This window comes from Lepisosteus platostomus, unplaced genomic scaffold, assembly GCF_059453375.1.
Source record: "Lepisosteus platostomus isolate fLepPlt1 unplaced genomic scaffold, fLepPlt1.hap1 Scaffold_93_H1, whole genome shotgun sequence".
NCBI lineage: Eukaryota > Metazoa > Chordata > Actinopteri > Semionotiformes > Lepisosteidae > Lepisosteus > Lepisosteus platostomus.
In genome coordinates this window covers 108,638-130,725 of record NW_028291705.1, presented here as the reverse complement: position 1 = coordinate 130,725, position 22,088 = coordinate 108,638, and the positions used below count along the sequence as shown (strand labels likewise).

At 53.6% G+C, this 22,088-nt stretch overlaps 7 non-coding genes across 7 annotated transcripts; all 7 read left to right on the top strand.

Annotated features, from left to right (window-relative positions):
- The first annotated feature begins 2,940 nt into the window (after nt 1–2,940).
- LOC148630662 (U2 spliceosomal RNA) lies at nt 2,941–3,133 on the top strand. Its single transcript, XR_015935069.1, has one exon. It is a non-coding gene; the product is annotated as a U2 spliceosomal RNA (small nuclear RNA).
- A 6,414-nt stretch (nt 3,134–9,547) lies between these two features.
- On the top strand, nt 9,548–9,737 carry LOC148630661 (U2 spliceosomal RNA). The gene has a single exon (XR_015935070.1). It is a non-coding gene; the product is annotated as a U2 spliceosomal RNA (small nuclear RNA).
- A 2,915-nt stretch (nt 9,738–12,652) lies between these two features.
- On the top strand, nt 12,653–12,844 carry LOC148630660 (U2 spliceosomal RNA). Its single transcript, XR_015935063.1, has one exon. It is a non-coding gene; the product is annotated as a U2 spliceosomal RNA (small nuclear RNA).
- An 847-nt stretch (nt 12,845–13,691) lies between these two features.
- On the top strand, nt 13,692–13,882 carry LOC148630659 (U2 spliceosomal RNA). Its single transcript, XR_015935114.1, has one exon. It is a non-coding gene; the product is annotated as a U2 spliceosomal RNA (small nuclear RNA).
- An 847-nt stretch (nt 13,883–14,729) lies between these two features.
- LOC148630658 (U2 spliceosomal RNA) lies at nt 14,730–14,920 on the top strand. Its single transcript, XR_015935112.1, has one exon. It is a non-coding gene; the product is annotated as a U2 spliceosomal RNA (small nuclear RNA).
- An 847-nt stretch (nt 14,921–15,767) lies between these two features.
- LOC148630657 (U2 spliceosomal RNA) lies at nt 15,768–15,958 on the top strand. The gene has a single exon (XR_015935111.1). It is a non-coding gene; the product is annotated as a U2 spliceosomal RNA (small nuclear RNA).
- Nucleotides 15,959–16,805: 847 nt separating this feature from the next.
- Nucleotides 16,806–16,996, top strand: LOC148630656 (U2 spliceosomal RNA). The gene has a single exon (XR_015935110.1). It is a non-coding gene; the product is annotated as a U2 spliceosomal RNA (small nuclear RNA).
- Nucleotides 16,997–22,088: the final 5,092 nt, after the last annotated feature.

The following is a 22,088-nucleotide window of genomic DNA, read 5'->3' as shown; positions in this document are numbered from 1 at the left end:
TACAAATTGCAAACATGGTGGAAGGAGAGGAATCTGGGGACCCCCCTGATTGATTGGTGGGAACACTTAAAAAAGAAAATTAGAAGGGAGTCCAGAATTTATTGCCGAGCAAGGCTCAAACGTGAGCGGCAGAAGGGCAGGGCGCTGCAGGACAGATTAAACACCTTGTTCTCCCAGTGTAATAAGGATATGTCAGTGTGCCCTGAAGATATCGCAGCAGCTAAAGCTGAACTGCGCGCTTATCACGAGCAAAAGGCAAGGAGCTACCTGTTCAGAGCCCACGTGCAGTTCATACAAACTCACGAAACATGTTCCAGTTTTTTCTTCCGGCAAATTCGTCAGAGACAGAAGCGCAGTGTGATGACTGGCATTCAGACCTCGGAGGGGAAAATAGTCACTAGTAGTGAGGAGATGCTGGAAGTGGTGAGACACTTTTACCAATGTCTTTTTTCCCTAAAGACGGTGGACGAGGCCATGGGTGCGAAGCTGCTGAGCGATATTACAGCGCAGGTTCCTGTCAAAGCCCAAGAACAATTGGAGGCTCCTATAAGCTTGCAGGAACTTGGCGACGCTCTGTTCGGCATGAAGGCTGGCAAGGTACCAGGTAAAGACGGGCTACCAGCCGAATTTTATCGGACGTTTTGGGATATCATAGGGCCAATCTTACTTCAGGTGACGGAGGAAATCTTTCGTAGGAAGGCTATGTGTGAGTCCATGAGGGAGGGAATCCTCACACTGTTGTATAAGAAAGGGCCTGTAACGGACCTTAAAAACTGGAGGCCGCTGCAGATGTTGTGTGTGGACTATAAGCTGATCGCTAAAGTGCTGGTTAACCGCTTGAAGGGGGTCCTAGCTCATGTGATCGGTTGGGACCAAACCTGCGGGGTTCGAGGTCGGCGTGCCAGCTGGACCCTCCAACTAGTACGGGATGTGATAGCGTGGTCCGAGAACAGGAACGTCCCGTTGCTGATCGCCAGCTTGGACCTAGAAAAAGCATTTGACAATGTCTCACACGCCTTTGTCTGGCGGGTGATGGAGAAGATGGGATTCGGCCCTGTCATGCTGGGCTGGTTAAAAATACTGTACTCACAGGTTGGCAGTAGAGTACTGGTGAACGGGCACCTGGGAGGACTGGTTCACCAAGAGTCTGGTGTGCGTCAGGGCTGCCCCCTGTCCCCTTTACTTTTTGCACTATATATGGAACCTTATGCGCGGGCAGTCCAGAAGGAGCCATCCATCGACGGGATCCTCGTACCTGGGAGTGGAGGAAAAAGAGTTAAGGTGGCATTATATGCTGACGATGTTACCTTATTCCTCAGCTCTTACCTTAGCCTACAGGCGGCCTTGGACGTCTTCGAGAACTTCTCTCTCGCGTCAGGTGCAAAGCTAAACAGGGGGAAAAGTCAGATCAAGTTCTTCGGGCCTTGGAAAGAACAACTGGGACCAGCACATGGACTGGACGTCTGTCAAGGCCCCCTTAAGATCCTAGGGCTGTTATTCACGGCACAGGATGCTGCTTGGTGCAATTGGTCCCAGAGGCTGGAGAAGGCTAGGCTGCAGCTGACGCACTGGAAGAACAAGCAGCTGTCCTTTGTAGGTAAAGTCCTGATCCTGAAAGTGGTGTTTCTGCCTGTGCTGGTTTACCTAGCATCGGTGTATCCCATGCCTGCGCGCTTCAACAGATATCTGGTAAGGGAGGTTTTTATGTTCATGTGGGGGGGAAAATATGAGTATGTGCGCAGAGTTGATATGTATCGCCCAGTGGAGGAAGGCGGACGGGGAGTTCCCAACTTCCCTGTAAAGCTAAACTGTATATATGTGTCTGGCCTGTGTATAGCTCTGCATTCCCCAGTCTCACATCCCTTTCAGTATTTTGTCAGGTTCTGGCTATCTAGCCACGTGCGCGCCCTGGCTCAGTGGTCCAACAGTTTGCCTCATGGGAGCGATCTGCCATGGCACTATCGACACGCGACACACTGGCTGAAACAACACCCTGAGCTTAAAGATCACCAGGTCCTGCTTAACCACAGACGGCTCTATTCTGCAGTAACTCAAGCTGAAGTGGCCAGCCTCGTAGGAGGCGTCCCCAACGTTGTCTGGCGGCGAGTCCAGCCCAGAGGTCTACAGCACCACCTAATGGATTTGAACTGGCTATCCGCTTGGGGTCGTTTGGCAGTTCGTGAGGTTTTGTTTAAGCATAAACTGACAAAGCAGCAGGAGTGTCCAAGAGCCGGGTGTCATGCGGTAGAGTCGATCAGCCACGTGTTTTGGGACTGTAATTTTGCTCAGCGAACCTGGAACAAATGTGAAACTTTGTTTAGTAGCCTGTCCTCCACTTTCTGTGTACTTCCTGCAGTTGTGTTATATGGGCTGAAGGTGGGAGGTGGGGCAAACGCTAGGAGCTTTGTGTTATGGTTGCTAGTTAGTTTAATTAAGTTTGAGTTATGGAATTCCAGGAATTTGTTAGTCAAGAGGGGAACGGTTTGTACAGTAGATGGGTTATATAGAAGGCTTTTATGGAATTTGAGAGGGTTGGTAGAAGGGGACATAAAAAGATGGGGTTTTCATGCCGCAAAGGAGAAATGGAAATCCATAGTGGATATCTGGGATTGGAAATAGTCTAGGTCCTTTAATGTTCCTGTAATTTGTAAATAAGACTGTTGGGTGAATTTGGGGGTGGTAGGTAATTTGCATAAGGGGCGGGATTATGTAAATAGGGTTGGGGTTGGAAATCATGTACTGTGTTTTTCAAGTAAGTTGTTTATTTTATGTACGCATATCTGCTTCATGTTAATTGTGGGTTTGTTTTTGAGCAAGGGAATTGTATTGGGGTGGGTTGTGTCTATATAAGGGATGAGATTATGATACCTTTGATTTAGCTGTGTAATAGTTTTTGTTTTTGATTGTGTTTTTTGGACTTATGTATTTGTAGTTTTGGTGTTTTATTTTGTATTTTGTATAATAAAAAAAAAAAAAAAAATCTGTTCTTATCAGTTTAATATCTGATACGTCCCCCATCGGGGGACCACATATTAAACGGATTTTTGGAACAGGGAGCTGGATCAGGAGCTTGCTCCGTCCTCTCCACGCATCGGCCCGGTATTGCAGCGCCTCCGGGAGCGGTGCACCACCTTCTCTCAGCGGTGAAAAGACAGACGTAGGTAGCTAGGTAGCTAGCTAGCTAGCGAGCGAGCGAGCAAGCAAGCGAAGTGGACTGGAGCTCCTTCTTCTCGGGTCTCGTCCCTCGTCCCCCATCTGTGTGTCTCTGTGTTCTGTCTCTCTCTCGCCCTCTCGGTTCCCGTGCTCCCTCTGTGCGCTTTCCCGCGTCTCGACTCTCTGGGCAAGCAGGCCGGCCCCCTTTTCGGCTCCCGTGCGTTTTCCCTCCAAAAAACTTAGGTTTTTCAGCCTTTTCCCAGGGAGGCAGGCGTGGCTTGCTTGCTTGCTTGCTTGCTTGCTTGCTTGCTTGCGTGCGTGTCCGTCCCCGTCCCTGCAGGCGGGCCCCTTTCGACAGCTGGGCGTTTTCCCTCCAAAAAACTTAGTATATCCACCTTTTCTTTCTTTTTTTTCGGCAGGCAGGCAGGCAGGCGTGTGTGCGCGCGCGTCCCCGTCCCTCCCTCCCTCCCGAGAGAGAGCTGCCCCTTGCCTCTGCCCGCAGGTGCTGGCGCTCGGCTTTGGCTTGCAGCCGGTTGGGCGCAGCTGCTGCCGGTGGGAGGGGCCTAAGCTAAGGAGGCCGGGCGGCTGGCGCCCCCTGCGGCTGCGGTCGTTGTCGGGCCGTTGACAGAAGATCAAAGAGCAGGGCCCCCGCCCGGGACTGGCAGGAAGGCAGGCGGGCAGGCAAGAGAGAGGGGGAGCAGAGTCCCGCGGCAGGCCTCTGGCTGCAGGGAGGCCGGCAGCTGCGCGGGTCCCGGGCTCCAGAGGAGTCGGCCTGCGCCACTGTGCGCCAGCGGAACGCCCGCGCGTCGGTCCGCGCCTTTGTGGGCATCGCTTCTCGGCCTTTTGGCCAAGATCTAAAGATACGTGGCATGACCGCGGTCTGAGGACTTGACAAAAGGCGAAGACAACGAAGGCGAAGAGGAGAAGGAGAAGACAGCGGACAACGGAACCAGACCAGACGGGCGGAACCTTACCATCAGAAGACCGAAGCAGAAGTCCACCAAGGTCACCACGGGTAGTCGCCCTGGGTTGAGCCCAGGGGGCGAAGTGGGGCCTCCAAGATGACAGCGGTCGAAGGTGGTGAGTGGGCCCGCGGTTCGGCGGCTGTGCACCCTCTGTCCCGTGAGGGGCAGATGCGGTGCACAGTGCGTTTTGTTGTGAAGGAGGCAGAGAAGAAGAAGGAATGGATGAACCGTGAGCGGTTTGAAAGAGTAGTCCTGATGAAGGCTCTAGGGATTAAATTGAAGGACATTGATTGTCTACAAGATTTCCCAGTCAGAGGGATATACGACCTGTCGCTTGCATCGGATGAACTTTGTGAGAAAGCCTGGGAAAAGGTGTGTGAAGGAAGAGATGTGGAACCGCTTAATGATTTCTTGATAGAGCCTTTGTTTGCCAGGGAGCTCAGGACTCTGACAATTCACCTATTTAATCATCGGGTCCCAGAAAGAGACGTAATCACCTTTTTATCCAGATTTGTGGACGTGCAGGGAGAAGGTCAAAAAGATTTAGATGTCCTCAGAGTGTGGACCGGTAAAAGAAGATACACGGTGCGGCTAAAACCTAAGCCATCTGAGGGTGAGGGAGTGGTACATCCCCCGGCTTATTTCACGATTGGGCCTAATAGAGGCTACCTCTTCTATCCAGGCCAACCGGTGACGTGCAAGAAGTGTTTCCAGAGGGGTCATGTAGCGGCGAACTGTCCTGGCGGTGTGTGTAGAAAGTGTAAGGCCACAACTCACGAAACTAAGGACTGTACTAAGGTCTTAACGTGCGACCTGTGTGGGGCAGAAGGCCATGTGTACAGGGTTTGTCCGATGAAGAGTCGAAGTTTTGCAGATGTGGTGCGGACTTCGGCAGAGGGCCCGAGGAGAGAGGAGAGCAGACCACAGCAGAAGACCGCGACCACCCAGAGGACACAAGCAGACGCAAGAGAAGAAAGAGACGACAGACCAGAGGAGATGCCAAAGGCGACCAAGGTACCTGAAGAGGCGCGTCCGGGGACCTCGTCGTGGGCGGAAGTGATGGACAGGGCAGAGTCGGAGTCGCCGGAGTGGGTTACCCAGCCTAGCAGGGCTGCAAAGAGGAAGTCGGCGGCAGAGAAGAGAAGAATGAGGTCCGACGAGTGCGTGTTCGAGACTGTGGCTAATCGTTTTCAGGTCCTAGCTGTTGAGGAGGACTCGGGGAACAGTGACGTCGAGGCAGAGAAGGGAGAAGACGGAGAGAGAGGACAGAGAATGCCGAGACGGAAAAAGGCGATTGCTGTAAAGAGGGCGAGGGGGGAGTGTAAGAAAGGGGGTAGGAAGGAGGTAGGGGTGGAGGGGGGTGTAGAGGGAGAGGGAGAGGGAGGTAGGGAGGGGGGGAGTAGGGAGGAAGGGGAACAGAGGGAGAGGGGTGGAGAGCAGGGTGAGGAGGCTGACCCCTTGGAGGCCTCTGCTGAGGTCAGTACCCTCGACGACCCCATACCCCCGGGCCAGGGCGATATAGTGGTGGAACAGGAGGATTTCGTTTCAGAGACCTCAGAACAGTCGGGGAAAGACGGCGGTATCCACCTCCTGACCTCCGATGATCCTGGGGTAAGTCCATCATCCCTGGGGGAGGGGTCCCCGCAGGTTATGAGTGTGGGTGGGAATCTCCTCAGTCCTCTTGGAATAGAGAGTGCTTTTAGTTTGGGAGACGGGTTGCAGCTGCAGACTCCCTTTGACCCAACATGAGTCGTACCGTATGTACTATTAACGCCAGAGGGCTTAAAAATCATAGTAAGCGGATTGGCGTCTTCAAATGGTTAGAAGCGCGCCATTTCGGCTTTTGTTTCTTGCAGGAAGTACACTTAGGCACAAAAGGTGATATTGTCACCTTTAAGAGAGACTGGGTAAAAGGGGAGTCCTGGTGGAGTGTAGGGGGAGTGCACTCATCCGGAATCGGGATCCTATGTGGAACCCCGAATTTCTCTGTAAGCGAAGTTAACTGCATAGTCCCAGGAAGGCTAATGATTGTAGATGGGGCATGGGAAAGATTGCAGGTACGTTTAATAGCTGTCTACGGGCCTGCCGAAAGGCGGCTCCAGGGGGCGTTTTTGAAGGACCTTGAGCCACATCTGTACACCAATAGAGTGGTGGTGATGGGAGGGGATTTTAATATTGATGTATGTGATGCGAGTGGTGTGAGTGTGAGTGATCTTAAAGAATTAATATCACGGTTTCACCTAAAAGATGGTCACAAGGACTATAGTCAGGGACAGAGAATGCACACATGGAGTAATGGAAGGGGTGTCTTCAGAAGACTTGATTATATCTTCACCACCCTACGTGGGTTGACACAGGCGGCAACGGTTACTCCGGTATGGTTTTCAGATCATCTGTTGCTGTCGGTTGATTTGATACCAGATGGTATGGACCCTAAATCAAACTACTGGAAACTGAACACGAAAGTGTTATTGGAAGCCGATTATCAGAGTTTGATAGTTGCGCTTTTGGATCGGTTCCAGTTACAGAGGGGGCGGTACCAGACAGCGGTGCTGTGGTGGGAAGCCTGTAAAAGGGCGATCTCCAAGGCTTCTATCTCATACTGTAGCCAAAAGAAGGTAGCAGAGAGAGGAGAGCTTGTGAGATTGCAGCAGGAACTAGAAGAGCAGTATGTGGTTTCCAACCAGGGTGGTGCTTTCGACATGACAAAAGTTTCTGAGCTTAAACTCAGACTGAAAGAACTTTGGGTAGAGAGAGCTAAGGATTTTTTGTTTAGGTTGAAGGGTAACCTGATTGAGGGGGAGGAGAGGTGCTCAGCCCAGTTTTTTGGCTCGGTCAGAGCCAGACAGAAGAGGACTCTCTTCGAGGGTCTGAGGAGAGAAGATGGGTCCAGGGTCAGAGACATAGAAGGCATGGTGAGGTGTGCAACTAATTTTTACAAGGTTTTATTTTCAGAGAAACCAGTGGATGAGAGTTTGTGGGATGAGTGGTTGATTGGGTTTGACAGGAAGATTGATGGTATGGAAGGTGTGGGTGAGGCCCTAACAATGACTGAGATTGGAGAAGCCATTGGTGGCCTGCGTAGAGGTACCACCCCGGGGATGGACGGACTCCCGACGGAATTTTATGTAACCTTCCGAGAAAGGTTACTACCGGTGTTGTTGGAGGTTTATAACGAAGTCCTGAGGGAGGGTGAACTCGGCAGAACGATGAGGACAGGTATTATGTCTCTGGTGTTTAAGAAAGGAGACAAGGAAGATCTGGAGAACTGGAGGCCGATCCAATTACTCTGTTCCGATTATAAGATCTTGGCCAGAGTATTGGGGAGACGGCTGAGGAAGGTGATGCCGGACCTGATAAGTAAAGACCAAACCTGCAGTGTGGAGGGTAGAAACGTAAAGTGGAACCTGCAGTTGATCAGGGACGTCATTGAATGGGTGGAGGACAGGAACCTTGAGATGATGCTTGTGAGCCTAGACCAAAATAAGGCCTTTGACCGGGTGCATCACTCATTCCTTTGGGAGGTGATGAGAAGAGTGGGGCTGGATGAGGGCCTCATCAGATGGATCAAGGTTTTGTATAATAATGTCATCTCAAGGGTATGCATCAACGGTATGCTTGGCATGGGCATTCCGGTCAGGTGTGGGGTGAGACAGGGATGCCCTCTGTCCCCCTTATTATATGTGCTGTACATAGAACCCTTTCTGCATCGGATTCGTGGGGATCCTCGAGTGGAAGGGGTGGTGGTTCCTGGGAGTGGAGGAGAACAGGCGAAAATAGCAGCCTATGCAGACGATATTTCTCTGTTTCTTAGCACTGACAGAAGTCTTCACCAAGTACTACAGATAGCAGATAGTATGACCAAAGGGACAGGTGCTTTTTTGAACAAAGCAAAGTGTACGGTTAAATACTTCGGTAGATGGAAGGAAAGACAAGATGTGACGGGCGGTCTTACCTTGGTGACGGGACCGGTTAAAATTCTGGGAGTTCTTTTTCATACGCAGGACTCCGCCAGGATCAACTGGGACCTGAGGCTGGGGAAGGTAAATCAAAAGATCGGTATGTGGTTGAATAGGTCGCTGACGTACACAGGGAAAGTACTAGTCCTAAAGGTAGACATACTGCCATTGCTGCTTCATTTGGCTTGTGTGTTCCCTCTGCCTGCTCGGCTGCGTCGAAACCTGGTGAGGGCGGTCTTCCACTTCGTTTGGAGTGGGGGGCATGAGTACATCAAGAGAGCGGATATGTGCAGGCCAGTGGAGGAGGGTGGTAGGTCGGTTCCAGACTTCCCGTTGAAACTAGACACAATATTTGTCGCAAATTTGTGTAAAACACTATACGAAGATCCGGATCACCTTTGTGTATGTTTTATCCGTTTGTGGTTTGCGAATACGATGAAGCACCTGGTAGTCTGGACGAATACAACGCCGAAGGCGCAAAAATTGCCCTGGCATTATAGACATGCGGTGGTGTGGTTACAGAAGCACCCAGGGTTCAGAAAGGGCTTGGGGGCTACGGACCACAAACAGATGTATAGGACTATCATGGAGAAGGGGGAACCTGCAGTGGTGGGGGTGTCGGAGGAGGAGTGGCGGCAGATCCAGCCGGTGGGTCTAGAAAACAGACTCAAGGACCTAAACTGGCGGGCTCTCTGGAACAGGTTGCCGGTGAGGGACACGCTCTACAGGCATGGGTTGTCCAGACAGGATAAGTGCCCGCAGCCTGGCTGTTCTGAGGTCGAAACCCTGCTTCACGTTTTCTGGGGCTGTGTTTTCGCCCAAAGGGTGTGGGGTCACAGTGCTGAATTATTACAGAAAGTCGCTGTTGATTTTGTTTTAAGCAGTCGGGTGGTGTTTCGGGGAGTAAAGGGGGTGAGAAAATGGAATAATGAATTTGTGTTATGGTATATAATTAGTTTGGTTAAATTTTATATATGGGTAGCGAGGAGGGAGGTGGTGGAGCATGGCAGTTGTGTTTCAGCCTTATCTGTATTTAGCAAAGGCAAAAATGAAGTTACTAGACGTGTTCGGTGGGACATCTTACGGTGGGGTTTTGCTGCGGCCAAAGAAAGATGGAAGGGATTAATTTCTTTGGGGTGTTAAATTGATTTCTGTATATGGGTTTGTTTTATAATAATATAAGGAATGTTGGGGATGGAGGAGGGATCTTTTTTGCATACAGGGCGGGATTATGGTAATGTAACGGTTTTGTGTTTATGGTTCTGATGTCTGTTTCTTTTGTGATTCTATTTTCGAAATGAACCAATATGAATACTGTTGTACTAACATTTTCATGACCGTTTGATTTGTGTTTCGGATTGTTGAGTGTAATAGTATAAGGGTTGTTGTTAGTGTTACAGAGGGAGGCTGGTTTAGGGTATGTTTGAATGTTGGGGAAGGGTGTGGTTGTCTTACTGTGCTGTGTTGAAGTTTGTTATGTTTGTAATAAAAAACATAAAAAAAAAAATCTGTTCTTATCAGTTTAATATCTGATACGTCCCCCATCGGGGGACCACATATTAAACGGATTTTTGGAACAGGGAGCTGGATCAGGAGCTTGCTCCGTCCTCTCCACGCATCGGCCCGGTATTGCAGCGCCTCCGGGAGCGGTGCACCACCTTCTCTCAGCGGTGAAAAGACAGACGTAGGTAGCTAGGTAGCTAGCTAGCTAGCGAGCGAGCGAGCAAGCAAGCGAAGTGGACTGGAGCTCCTTCTTCTCGGGTCTCGTCCCTCGTCCCCCATCTGTGTGTCTCTGTGTTCTGTCTCTCTCTCGCCCTCTCGGTTCCCGTGCTCCCTCTGTGCGCTTTCCCGCGTCTCGACTCTCTGGGCAAGCAGGCCGGCCCCCTTTTCGGCTCCCGTGCGTTTTCCCTCCAAAAAACTTAGGTTTTTCAGCCTTTTCCCAGGGAGGCAGGCGTGGCTTGCTTGCTTGCTTGCTTGCTTGCTTGCTTGCTTGCGTGCGTGTCCGTCCCCGTCCCTGCAGGCGGGCCCCTTTCGACAGCTGGGCGTTTTCCCTCCAAAAAACTTAGTATATCCACCTTTTCTTTCTTTTTTTTCGGCAGGCAGGCAGGCAGGCGTGTGTGCGCGCGCGTCCCCGTCCCTCCCTCCCTCCCGAGAGAGAGCTGCCCCTTGCCTCTGCCCGCAGGTGCTGGCGCTCGGCTTTGGCTTGCAGCCGGTTGGGCGCAGCTGCTGCCGGTGGGAGGGGCCTAAGCTAAGGAGGCCGGGCGGCTGGCGCCCCCTGCGGCTGCGGTCGTTGTCGGGCCGTTGACAGAAGATCAAAGAGCAGGGCCCCCGCCCGGGACTGGCAGGAAGGCAGGCGGGCAGGCAAGAGAGAGGGGGAGCAGAGTCCCGCGGCAGGCCTCTGGCTGCAGGGAGGCCGGCAGCTGCGCGGGTCCCGGGCTCCAGAGGAGTCGGCCTGCGCCACTGTGCGCCAGCGGAACGCCCGCGCGTCGGTCCGCGCCTTTGTGGGCATCGCTTCTCGGCCTTTTGGCTAAGATCGAGGTTCAAGTGGCCTGACCGCAGTTCCAAGATCTTAGTCCAGGGGGTCGGGAAGGCGAGGGGAGGATCGGACGGACCGGAAGGAATGGATTGCTGATGGTGGAACCTGGAAGACCGGAGCGGTGTGGACGAGGAGTTTGCTGAGGCGGTGGTCGGTGCTGGACGACGGCGTTTTGCTTGCCTGGAGGTTTCGGAAGGAGAGCTGAGGAGCATTGCTGGAGCAATGGCTGGGCATCCCTGGGCGAGGAAGGAGCGGAGGAAGAACTCCCTTTGTTTCTCGTTGAGGAGCCGCGATGGACCTGCTTTTTGGGACAGAGATAAGTTCAAGAATTTGGTTTTGATTCAATGTTTGGGTGTTGAATTGGCAGACGTATTTTGTCTCCAGGATTATTGTGCTCGGGGAGTGTTTGAACTAACTCTTGCAACAGAAGCCTTGTGTTTTGAAGTATGGAGAAAAGTTCAGGAGAGGAAAAATGAAGATCCTGTTAAGTCTTTTCGTGTTGAGCCAATGTTTGCTGGAGAGCTTACAGTAATGATGGTGCATGTTTTCGACTCATTTGTTCCGGAGGAGGATATTGTGTCTTTTTTACAGCAGTTTGTGGATCTGCAAGGAGCAGGGAGGAGGCACTTGGATCCTGATGGCGTGTGGAACGGGAAGCGGACGTATCTGATGAGACTGCGACTGGGGAACACGGCGGAGGAGGGGGTGATACATCCCCCTGCTTTCTTCGAGATCGGGACTCACAGGGGTTACCTGGTGTATTCTGGGCAGCCCCTCGCTTGCATGTTATGTGGAGAACGTGGACATTTTGCTGCACAGTGTGAGCCAGTGATTTGTAAACGGTGTGGGAAGTTGGGTCATGTGGCCAGGAATTGTGATCAGGAGAAAAAGTGTTATCTGTGTGATGAGCCTGGACATGGTCATCGGTATTGTATGAAAAATGTGAAGAAGAGAGTTGATACAAATGATGTGGGTAGGAATGTGGGGGGTATTGGGAAAGAAGAGAGTGAAGTGGAAGGAGGAATTTCTGTTTCTGAAGATGTGGTAGTGCGTAGGGAGGGTTTTGTAAATGGGTTTCGTTGGGTGGAGGGTGATGTTAGGGATTTAGAACCAGATTTGACTGTAGATTTGAAGGAGGAAGAGAATGTATGTGTGGAAGAGAGGTTGACTGGGATTGATAGCAGAACGAATGTGGCGGAGAATGCGGTAAGTGATGTGTCGAGTGCTGATAAGGGTTCGAGTAAACCTAAGTATCGTTGGGTGGAAGGTGATGTTAGGGACCTAGAACCAGATTGGACTGTAGATTTGAAGGAAGGAGGGAATGTGAAGGGGGAAGTAAGGGTGGGGCAGACGGTTAGGAAAAAAGCGAAAAAGAAGGGGAAGAGATGAAGGAGAATCAAGTTAATAGTCTTTCAGAGATCAGGGTTGCATTTGCATAAGGGGTGGGATTATGGGAAGGGCAAAGTGGGTTGTGGGGTTTTTGGTGGGGTGTTTAGAAATTGTTGAATTAAAATGAACTGTGACTTTGTTTTTGCTGTGTATTGTTTTTGTTATTAATTGAATGGGATTTGTATTGGTATAACAAGAAATTGTTTTGTTTCTTATATGAATTTTGGATTGTTTGAATTTTTGTATGTGTTTGACTTGTTTGAAAGGTGGGTTTATGTAATTGGTGGTTTGGGAGGGGACTAGTTTGTGACGGGTGGTGCTGGGAGTTAATTCAAGGATTGTGGAAAATGAATGAATTGTAAATTTGGGAAAGGGGTTTTTGGTTTAATTTGCATAATGGGTGGGATTATGGTAATAATTGAGGTTCTGAGCTATGTAATGGGGATGTACAGATTTTGCTGTGTATTGATTTTGCTGTGTAATTATTTGTTGAGAATTGGGTGGGAAGGGCTGTTAGTATTTAGAAGTTTTTGTTAGTCGACTATTGAATGGATTTTTGTGTTTAACAGGATTATGGGTTGAGATGATTTTGGTTGTTATTGTGACTATTGTGTATTTGGGATTGTGTTTTGTTCTTTGGAGTTTTTGGAATTTCTTTTGTAATTTTGCAATAAAAAAAAAAAAAAAAATCTGTTCTTATCAGTTTAATATCTGATACGTCCCCCATCGGGGGACCACATATTAAACGGATTTTTGGAACAGGGAGCTGGATCAGGAGCTTGCTCCGTCCTCTCCACGCATCGGCCCGGTATTGCAGCGCCTCCGGGAGCGGTGCACCACCTTCTCTCAGCGGTGAAAAGACAGACGTAGGTAGCTAGGTAGCTAGCTAGCTAGCGAGCGAGCGAGCAAGCAAGCGAAGTGGACTGGAGCTCCTTCTTCTCGGGTCTCGTCCCTCGTCCCCCATCTGTGTGTCTCTGTGTTCTGTCTCTCTCTCGCCCTCTCGGTTCCCGTGCTCCCTCTGTGCGCTTTCCCGCGTCTCGACTCTCTGGGCAAGCAGGCCGGCCCCCTTTTCGGCTCCCGTGCGTTTTCCCTCCAAAAAACTTAGGTTTTTCAGCCTTTTCCCAGGGAGGCAGGCGTGGCTTGCTTGCTTGCTTGCTTGCTTGCTTGCTTGCTTGCGTGCGTGTCCGTCCCCGTCCCTGCAGGCGGGCCCCTTTCGACAGCTGGGCGTTTTCCCTCCAAAAAACTTAGTATATCCACCTTTTCTTTCTTTTTTTTCGGCAGGCAGGCAGGCAGGCGTGTGTGCGCGCGCGTCCCCGTCCCTCCCTCCCTCCCGAGAGAGAGCTGCCCCTTGCCTCTGCCCGCAGGTGCTGGCGCTCGGCTTTGGCTTGCAGCCGGTTGGGCGCAGCTGCTGCCGGTGGGAGGGGCCTAAGCTAAGGAGGCCGGGCGGCTGGCGCCCCCTGCGGCTGCGGTCGTTGTCGGGCCGTTGACAGAAGATCAAAGAGCAGGGCCCCCGCCCGGGACTGGCAGGAAGGCAGGCGGGCAGGCAAGAGAGAGGGGGAGCAGAGTCCCGCGGCAGGCCTCTGGCTGCAGGGAGGCCGGCAGCTGCGCGGGTCCCGGGCTCCAGAGGAGTCGGCCTGCGCCACTGTGCGCCAGCGGAACGCCCGCGCGTCGGTCCGCGCCTTTGTGGGCATCGCTTCTCGGCCTTTTGGCTAAGATCAAGTGTAGTATCTGTTCTTATCAGTTTAATATCTGATACGTCCCCCATCGGGGGACCACATATTAAACGGATTTTTGGAACAGGGAGCTGGATCAGGAGCTTGCTCCGTCCTCTCCACGCATCGGCCCGGTATTGCAGCGCCTCCGGGAGCGGTGCACCACCTTCTCTCAGCGGTGAAAAGACAGACGTAGGTAGCTAGGTAGCTAGCTAGCTAGCGAGCGAGCGAGCAAGCAAGCGAAGTGGACTGGAGCTCCTTCTTCTCGGGTCTCGTCCCTCGTCCCCCATCTGTGTGTCTCTGTGTTCTGTCTCTCTCTCGCCCTCTCGGTTCCCGTGCTCCCTCTGTGCGCTTTCCCGCGTCTCGACTCTCTGGGCAAGCAGGCCGGCCCCCTTTTCGGCTCCCGTGCGTTTTCCCTCCAAAAAACTTAGGTTTTTCAGCCTTTTCCCAGGGAGGCAGGCGTGGCTTGCTTGCTTGCTTGCTTGCTTGCTTGCTTGCTTGCGTGCGTGTCCGTCCCCGTCCCTGCAGGCGGGCCCCTTTCGACAGCTGGGCGTTTTCCCTCCAAAAAACTTAGTATATCCACCTTTTCTTTCTTTTTTTTCGGCAGGCAGGCAGGCAGGCGTGTGTGCGCGCGCGTCCCCGTCCCTCCCTCCCTCCCGAGAGAGAGCTGCCCCTTGCCTCTGCCCGCAGGTGCTGGCGCTCGGCTTTGGCTTGCAGCCGGTTGGGCGCAGCTGCTGCCGGTGGGAGGGGCCTAAGCTAAGGAGGCCGGGCGGCTGGCGCCCCCTGCGGCTGCGGTCGTTGTCGGGCCGTTGACAGAAGATCAAAGAGCAGGGCCCCCGCCCGGGACTGGCAGGAAGGCAGGCGGGCAGGCAAGAGAGAGGGGGAGCAGAGTCCCGCGGCAGGCCTCTGGCTGCAGGGAGGCCGGCAGCTGCGCGGGTCCCGGGCTCCAGAGGAGTCGGCCTGCGCCACTGTGCGCCAGCGGAACGCCCGCGCGTCGGTCCGCGCCTTTGTGGGCATCGCTTCTCGGCCTTTTGGCTAAGATCAAGTGTAGTATCTGTTCTTATCAGTTTAATATCTGATACGTCCCCCATCGGGGGACCACATATTAAACGGATTTTTGGAACAGGGAGCTGGATCAGGAGCTTGCTCCGTCCTCTCCACGCATCGGCCCGGTATTGCAGCGCCTCCGGGAGCGGTGCACCACCTTCTCTCAGCGGTGAAAAGACAGACGTAGGTAGCTAGGTAGCTAGCTAGCTAGCGAGCGAGCGAGCAAGCAAGCGAAGTGGACTGGAGCTCCTTCTTCTCGGGTCTCGTCCCTCGTCCCCCATCTGTGTGTCTCTGTGTTCTGTCTCTCTCTCGCCCTCTCGGTTCCCGTGCTCCCTCTGTGCGCTTTCCCGCGTCTCGACTCTCTGGGCAAGCAGGCCGGCCCCCTTTTCGGCTCCCGTGCGTTTTCCCTCCAAAAAACTTAGGTTTTTCAGCCTTTTCCCAGGGAGGCAGGCGTGGCTTGCTTGCTTGCTTGCTTGCTTGCTTGCTTGCTTGCGTGCGTGTCCGTCCCCGTCCCTGCAGGCGGGCCCCTTTCGACAGCTGGGCGTTTTCCCTCCAAAAAACTTAGTATATCCACCTTTTCTTTCTTTTTTTTCGGCAGGCAGGCAGGCAGGCGTGTGTGCGCGCGCGTCCCCGTCCCTCCCTCCCTCCCGAGAGAGAGCTGCCCCTTGCCTCTGCCCGCAGGTGCTGGCGCTCGGCTTTGGCTTGCAGCCGGTTGGGCGCAGCTGCTGCCGGTGGGAGGGGCCTAAGCTAAGGAGGCCGGGCGGCTGGCGCCCCCTGCGGCTGCGGTCGTTGTCGGGCCGTTGACAGAAGATCAAAGAGCAGGGCCCCCGCCCGGGACTGGCAGGAAGGCAGGCGGGCAGGCAAGAGAGAGGGGGAGCAGAGTCCCGCGGCAGGCCTCTGGCTGCAGGGAGGCCGGCAGCTGCGCGGGTCCCGGGCTCCAGAGGAGTCGGCCTGCGCCACTGTGCGCCAGCGGAACGCCCGCGCGTCGGTCCGCGCCTTTGTGGGCATCGCTTCTCGGCCTTTTGGCTAAGATCAAGTGTAGTATCTGTTCTTATCAGTTTAATATCTGATACGTCCCCCATCGGGGGACCACATATTAAACGGATTTTTGGAACAGGGAGCTGGATCAGGAGCTTGCTCCGTCCTCTCCACGCATCGGCCCGGTATTGCAGCGCCTCCGGGAGCGGTGCACCACCTTCTCTCAGCGGTGAAAAGACAGACGTAGGTAGCTAGGTAGCTAGCTAGCTAGCGAGCGAGCGAGCAAGCAAGCGAAGTGGACTGGAGCTCCTTCTTCTCGGGTCTCGTCCCTCGTCCCCCATCTGTGTGTCTCTGTGTTCTGTCTCTCTCTCGCCCTCTCGGTTCCCGTGCTCCCTCTGTGCGCTTTCCCGCGTCTCGACTCTCTGGGCAAGCAGGCCGGCCCCCTTTTCGGCTCCCGTGCGTTTTCCCTCCAAAAAACTTAGGTTTTTCAGCCTTTTCCCAGGGAGGCAGGCGTGGCTTGCTTGCTTGCTTGCTTGCTTGCTTGCTTGCTTGCGTGCGTGTCCGTCCCCGTCCCTGCAGGCGGGCCCCTTTCGACAGCTGGGCGTTTTCCCTCCAAAAAACTTAGTATATCCACCTTTTCTTTCTTTTTTTTCGGCAGGCAGGCAGGCAGGCGTGTGTGCGCGCGCGTCCCCGTCCCTCCCTCCCTCCCGAGAGAGAGCTGCCCCTTGCCTCTGCCCGCAGGTGCTGGCGCTCGGCTTTGGCTTGCAGCCGGTTGGGCGCAGCTGCTGCCGGTGGGAGGGGCCTAAGCTAAGGAGGCCGGGCGGCTGGCGCCCCCTGCGGCTGCGGTCGTTGTCGGGCCGTTGACAGAAGATCAAAGAGCAGGGCCCCCGCCCGGGACTGGCAGGAAGGCAGGCGGGCAGGCAAGAGAGAGGGGGAGCAGAGTCCCGCGGCAGGCCTCTGGCTGCAGGGAGGCCGGCAGCTGCGCGGGTCCCGGGCTCCAGAGGAGTCGGCCTGCGCCACTGTGCGCCAGCGGAACGCCCGCGCGTCGGTCCGCGCCTTTGTGGGCATCGCTTCTCGGCCTTTTGGCTAAGATCAAGTGTAGTATCTGTTCTTATCAGTTTAATATCTGATACGTCCCCCATCGGGGGACCACATATTAAACGGATTTTTGGAACAGGGAGCTGGATCAGGAGCTTGCTCCGTCCTCTCCACGCATCGGCCCGGTATTGCAGCGCCTCCGGGAGCGGTGCACCACCTTCTCTCAGCGGTGAAAAGACAGACGTAGGTAGCTAGGTAGCTAGCTAGCTAGCGAGCGAGCGAGCAAGCAAGCGAAGTGGACTGGAGCTCCTTCTTCTCGGGTCTCGTCCCTCGTCCCCCATCTGTGTGTCTCTGTGTTCTGTCTCTCTCTCGCCCTCTCGGTTCCCGTGCTCCCTCTGTGCGCTTTCCCGCGTCTCGACTCTCTGGGCAAGCAGGCCGGCCCCCTTTTCGGCTCCCGTGCGTTTTCCCTCCAAAAAACTTAGGTTTTTCAGCCTTTTCCCAGGGAGGCAGGCGTGGCTTGCTTGCTTGCTTGCTTGCTTGCTTGCTTGCTTGCGTGCGTGTCCGTCCCCGTCCCTGCAGGCGGGCCCCTTTCGACAGCTGGGCGTTTTCCCTCCAAAAAACTTAGTATATCCACCTTTTCTTTCTTTTTTTTCGGCAGGCAGGCAGGCAGGCGTGTGTGCGCGCGCGTCCCCGTCCCTCCCTCCCTCCCGAGAGAGAGCTGCCCCTTGCCTCTGCCCGCAGGTGCTGGCGCTCGGCTTTGGCTTGCAGCCGGTTGGGCGCAGCTGCTGCCGGTGGGAGGGGCCTAAGCTAAGGAGGCCGGGCGGCTGGCGCCCCCTGCGGCTGCGGTCGTTGTCGGGCCGTTGACAGAAGATCAAAGAGCAGGGCCCCCGCCCGGGACTGGCAGGAAGGCAGGCGGGCAGGCAAGAGAGAGGGGGAGCAGAGTCCCGCGGCAGGCCTCTGGCTGCAGGGAGGCCGGCAGCTGCGCGGGTCCCGGGCTCCAGAGGAGTCGGCCTGCGCCACTGTGCGCCAGCGGAACGCCCGCGCGTCGGTCCGCGCCTTTGTGGGCATCGCTTCTCGGCCTTTTGGCCAAGATCTAAAGATACGTGGCATGACCGCGGTCTGAGGACTTGACAAAAGGCGAAGACAACGAAGGCGAAGAGGAGAAGGAGAAGACAGCGGACAACGGAACCAGACCAGACGGGCGGAACCTTACCATCAGAAGACCGAAGCAGAAGTCCACCAAGGTCACCACGGGTAGTCGCCCTGGGTTGAGCCCAGGGGGCGAAGTGGGGCCTCCAAGATGACAGCGGTCGAAGGTGGTGAGTGGGCCCGCGGTTCGGCGGCTGTGCACCCTCTGTCCCGTGAGGGGCAGATGCGGTGCACAGTGCGTTTTGTTGTGAAGGAGGCAGAGAAGAAGAAGGAATGGATGAACCGTGAGCGGTTTGAAAGAGTAGTCCTGATGAAGGCTCTAGGGATTAAATTGAAGGACATTGATTGTCTACAAGATTTCCCAGTCAGAGGGATATACGACCTGTCGCTTGCATCGGATGAACTTTGTGAGAAAGCCTGGGAAAAGGTGTGTGAAGGAAGAGATGTGGAACCGCTTAATGATTTCTTGATAGAGCCTTTGTTTGCCAGGGAGCTCAGGACTCTGACAATTCACCTATTTAATCATCGGGTCCCAGAAAGAGACGTAATCACCTTTTTATCCAGATTTGTGGACGTGCAGGGAGAAGGTCAAAAAGATTTAGATGTCCTCAGAGTGTGGACCGGTAAAAGAAGATACACGGTGCGGCTAAAACCTAAGCCATCTGAGGGTGAGGGAGTGGTACATCCCCCGGCTTATTTCACGATTGGGCCTAATAGAGGCTACCTCTTCTATCCAGGCCAACCGGTGACGTGCAAGAAGTGTTTCCAGAGGGGTCATGTAGCGGCGAACTGTCCTGGCGGTGTGTGTAGAAAGTGTAAGGCCACAACTCACGAAACTAAGGACTGTACTAAGGTCTTAACGTGCGACCTGTGTGGGGCAGAAGGCCATGTGTACAGGGTTTGTCCGATGAAGAGTCGAAGTTTTGCAGATGTGGTGCGGACTTCGGCAGAGGGCCCGAGGAGAGAGGAGAGCAGACCACAGCAGAAGACCGCGACCACCCAGAGGACACAAGCAGACGCAAGAGAAGAAAGAGACGACAGACCAGAGGAGATGCCAAAGGCGACCAAGGTACCTGAAGAGGCGCGTCCGGGGACCTCGTCGTGGGCGGAAGTGATGGACAGGGCAGAGTCGGAGTCGCCGGAGTGGGTTACCCAGCCTAGCAGGGCTGCAAAGAGGAAGTCGGCGGCAGAGAAGAGAAGAATGAGGTCCGACGAGTGCGTGTTCGAGACTGTGGCTAATCGTTTTCAGGTCCTAGCTGTTGAGGAGGACTCGGGGAACAGTGACGTCGAGGCAGAGAAGGGAGAAGACGGAGAGAGAGGACAGAGAATGCCGAGACGGAAAAAGGCGATTGCTGTAAAGAGGGCGAGGGGGGAGTGTAAGAAAGGGGGTAGGAAGGAGGTAGGGGTGGAGGGGGGTGTAGAGGGAGAGGGAGAGGGAGGTAGGGAGGGGGGGAGTAGGGAGGAAGGGGAACAGAGGGAGAGGGGTGGAGAGCAGGGTGAGGAGGCTGACCCCTTGGAGGCCTCTGCTGAGGTCAGTACCCTCGACGACCCCATACCCCCGGGCCAGGGCGATATAGTGGTGGAACAGGAGGATTTCGTTTCAGAGACCTCAGAACAGTCGGGGAAAGACGGCGGTATCCACCTCCTGACCTCCGATGATCCTGGGGTAAGTCCATCATCCCTGGGGGAGGGGTCCCCGCAGGTTATGAGTGTGGGTGGGAATCTCCTCAGTCCTCTTGGAATAGAGAGTGCTTTTAGTTTGGGAGACGGGTTGCAGCTGCAGACTCCCTTTGACCCAACATGAGTCGTACCGTATGTACTATTAACGCCAGAGGGCTTAAAAATCATAGTAAGCGGATTGGCGTCTTCAAATGGTTAGAAGCGCGCCATTTCGGCTTTTGTTTCTTGCAGGAAGTACACTTAGGCACAAAAGGTGATATTGTCACCTTTAAGAGAGACTGGGTAAAAGGGGAGTCCTGGTGGAGTGTAGGGGGAGTGCACTCATCCGGAATCGGGATCCTATGTGGAACCCCGAATTTCTCTGTAAGCGAAGTTAACTGCATAGTCCCAGGAAGGCTAATGATTGTAGATGGGGCATGGGAAAGATTGCAGGTACGTTTAATAGCTGTCTACGGGCCTGCCGAAAGGCGGCTCCAGGGGGCGTTTTTGAAGGACCTTGAGCCACATCTGTACACCAATAGAGTGGTGGTGATGGGAGGGGATTTTAATATTGATGTATGTGATGCGAGTGGTGTGAGTGTGAGTGATCTTAAAGAATTAATATCACGGTTTCACCTAAAAGATGGTCACAAGGACTATAGTCAGGGACAGAGAATGCACACATGGAGTAATGGAAGGGGTGTCTTCAGAAGACTTGATTATATCTTCACCACCCTACGTGGGTTGACACAGGCGGCAACGGTTACTCCGGTATGGTTTTCAGATCATCTGTTGCTGTCGGTTGATTTGATACCAGATGGTATGGACCCTAAATCAAACTACTGGAAACTGAACACGAAAGTGTTATTGGAAGCCGATTATCAGAGTTTGATAGTTGCGCTTTTGGATCGGTTCCAGTTACAGAGGGGGCGGTACCAGACAGCGGTGCTGTGGTGGGAAGCCTGTAAAAGGGCGATCTCCAAGGCTTCTATCTCATACTGTAGCCAAAAGAAGGTAGCAGAGAGAGGAGAGCTTGTGAGATTGCAGCAGGAACTAGAAGAGCAGTATGTGGTTTCCAACCAGGGTGGTGCTTTCGACATGACAAAAGTTTCTGAGCTTAAACTCAGACTGAAAGAACTTTGGGTAGAGAGAGCTAAGGATTTTTTGTTTAGGTTGAAGGGTAACCTGATTGAGGGGGAGGAGAGGTGCTCAGCCCAGTTTTTTGGCTCGGTCAGAGCCAGACAGAAGAGGACTCTCTTCGAGGGTCTGAGGAGAGAAGATGGGTCCAGGGTCAGAGACATAGAAGGCATGGTGAGGTGTGCAACTAATTTTTACAAGGTTTTATTTTCAGAGAAACCAGTGGATGAGAGTTTGTGGGATGAGTGGTTGATTGGGTTTGACAGGAAGATTGATGGTATGGAAGGTGTGGGTGAGGCCCTAACAATGACTGAGATTGGAGAAGCCATTGGTGGCCTGCGTAGAGGTACCACCCCGGGGATGGACGGACTCCCGACGGAATTTTATGTAACCTTCCGAGAAAGGTTACTACCGGTGTTGTTGGAGGTTTATAACGAAGTCCTGAGGGAGGGTGAACTCGGCAGAACGATGAGGACAGGTATTATGTCTCTGGTGTTTAAGAAAGGAGACAAGGAAGATCTGGAGAACTGGAGGCCGATCCAATTACTCTGTTCCGATTATAAGATCTTGGCCAGAGTATTGGGGAGACGGCTGAGGAAGGTGATGCCGGACCTGATAAGTAAAGACCAAACCTGCAGTGTGGAGGGTAGAAACGTAAAGTGGAACCTGCAGTTGATCAGGGACGTCATTGAATGGGTGGAGGACAGGAACCTTGAGATGATGCTTGTGAGCCTAGACCAAAATAAGGCCTTTGACCGGGTGCATCACTCATTCCTTTGGGAGGTGATGAGAAGAGTGGGGCTGGATGAGGGCCTCATCAGATGGATCAAGGTTTTGTATAATAATGTCATCTCAAGGGTATGCATCAACGGTATGCTTGGCATGGGCATTCCGGTCAGGTGTGGGGTGAGACAGGGATGCCCTCTGTCCCCCTTATTATATGTGCTGTACATAGAACCCTTTCTGCATCGGATTCGTGGGGATCCTCGAGTGGAAGGGGTGGTGGTTCCTGGGAGTGGAGGAGAACAGGCGAAAATAGCAGCCTATGCAGACGATATTTCTCTGTTTCTTAGCACTGACAGAAGTCTTCACCAAGTACTACAGATAGCAGATAGTATGACCAAAGGGACAGGTGCTTTTTTGAACAAAGCAAAGTGTACGGTTAAATACTTCGGTAGATGGAAGGAAAGACAAGATGTGACGGGCGGTCTTACCTTGGTGACGGGACCGGTTAAAATTCTGGGAGTTCTTTTTCATACGCAGGACTCCGCCAGGATCAACTGGGACCTGAGGCTGGGGAAGGTAAATCAAAAGATCGGTATGTGGTTGAATAGGTCGCTGACGTACACAGGGAAAGTACTAGTCC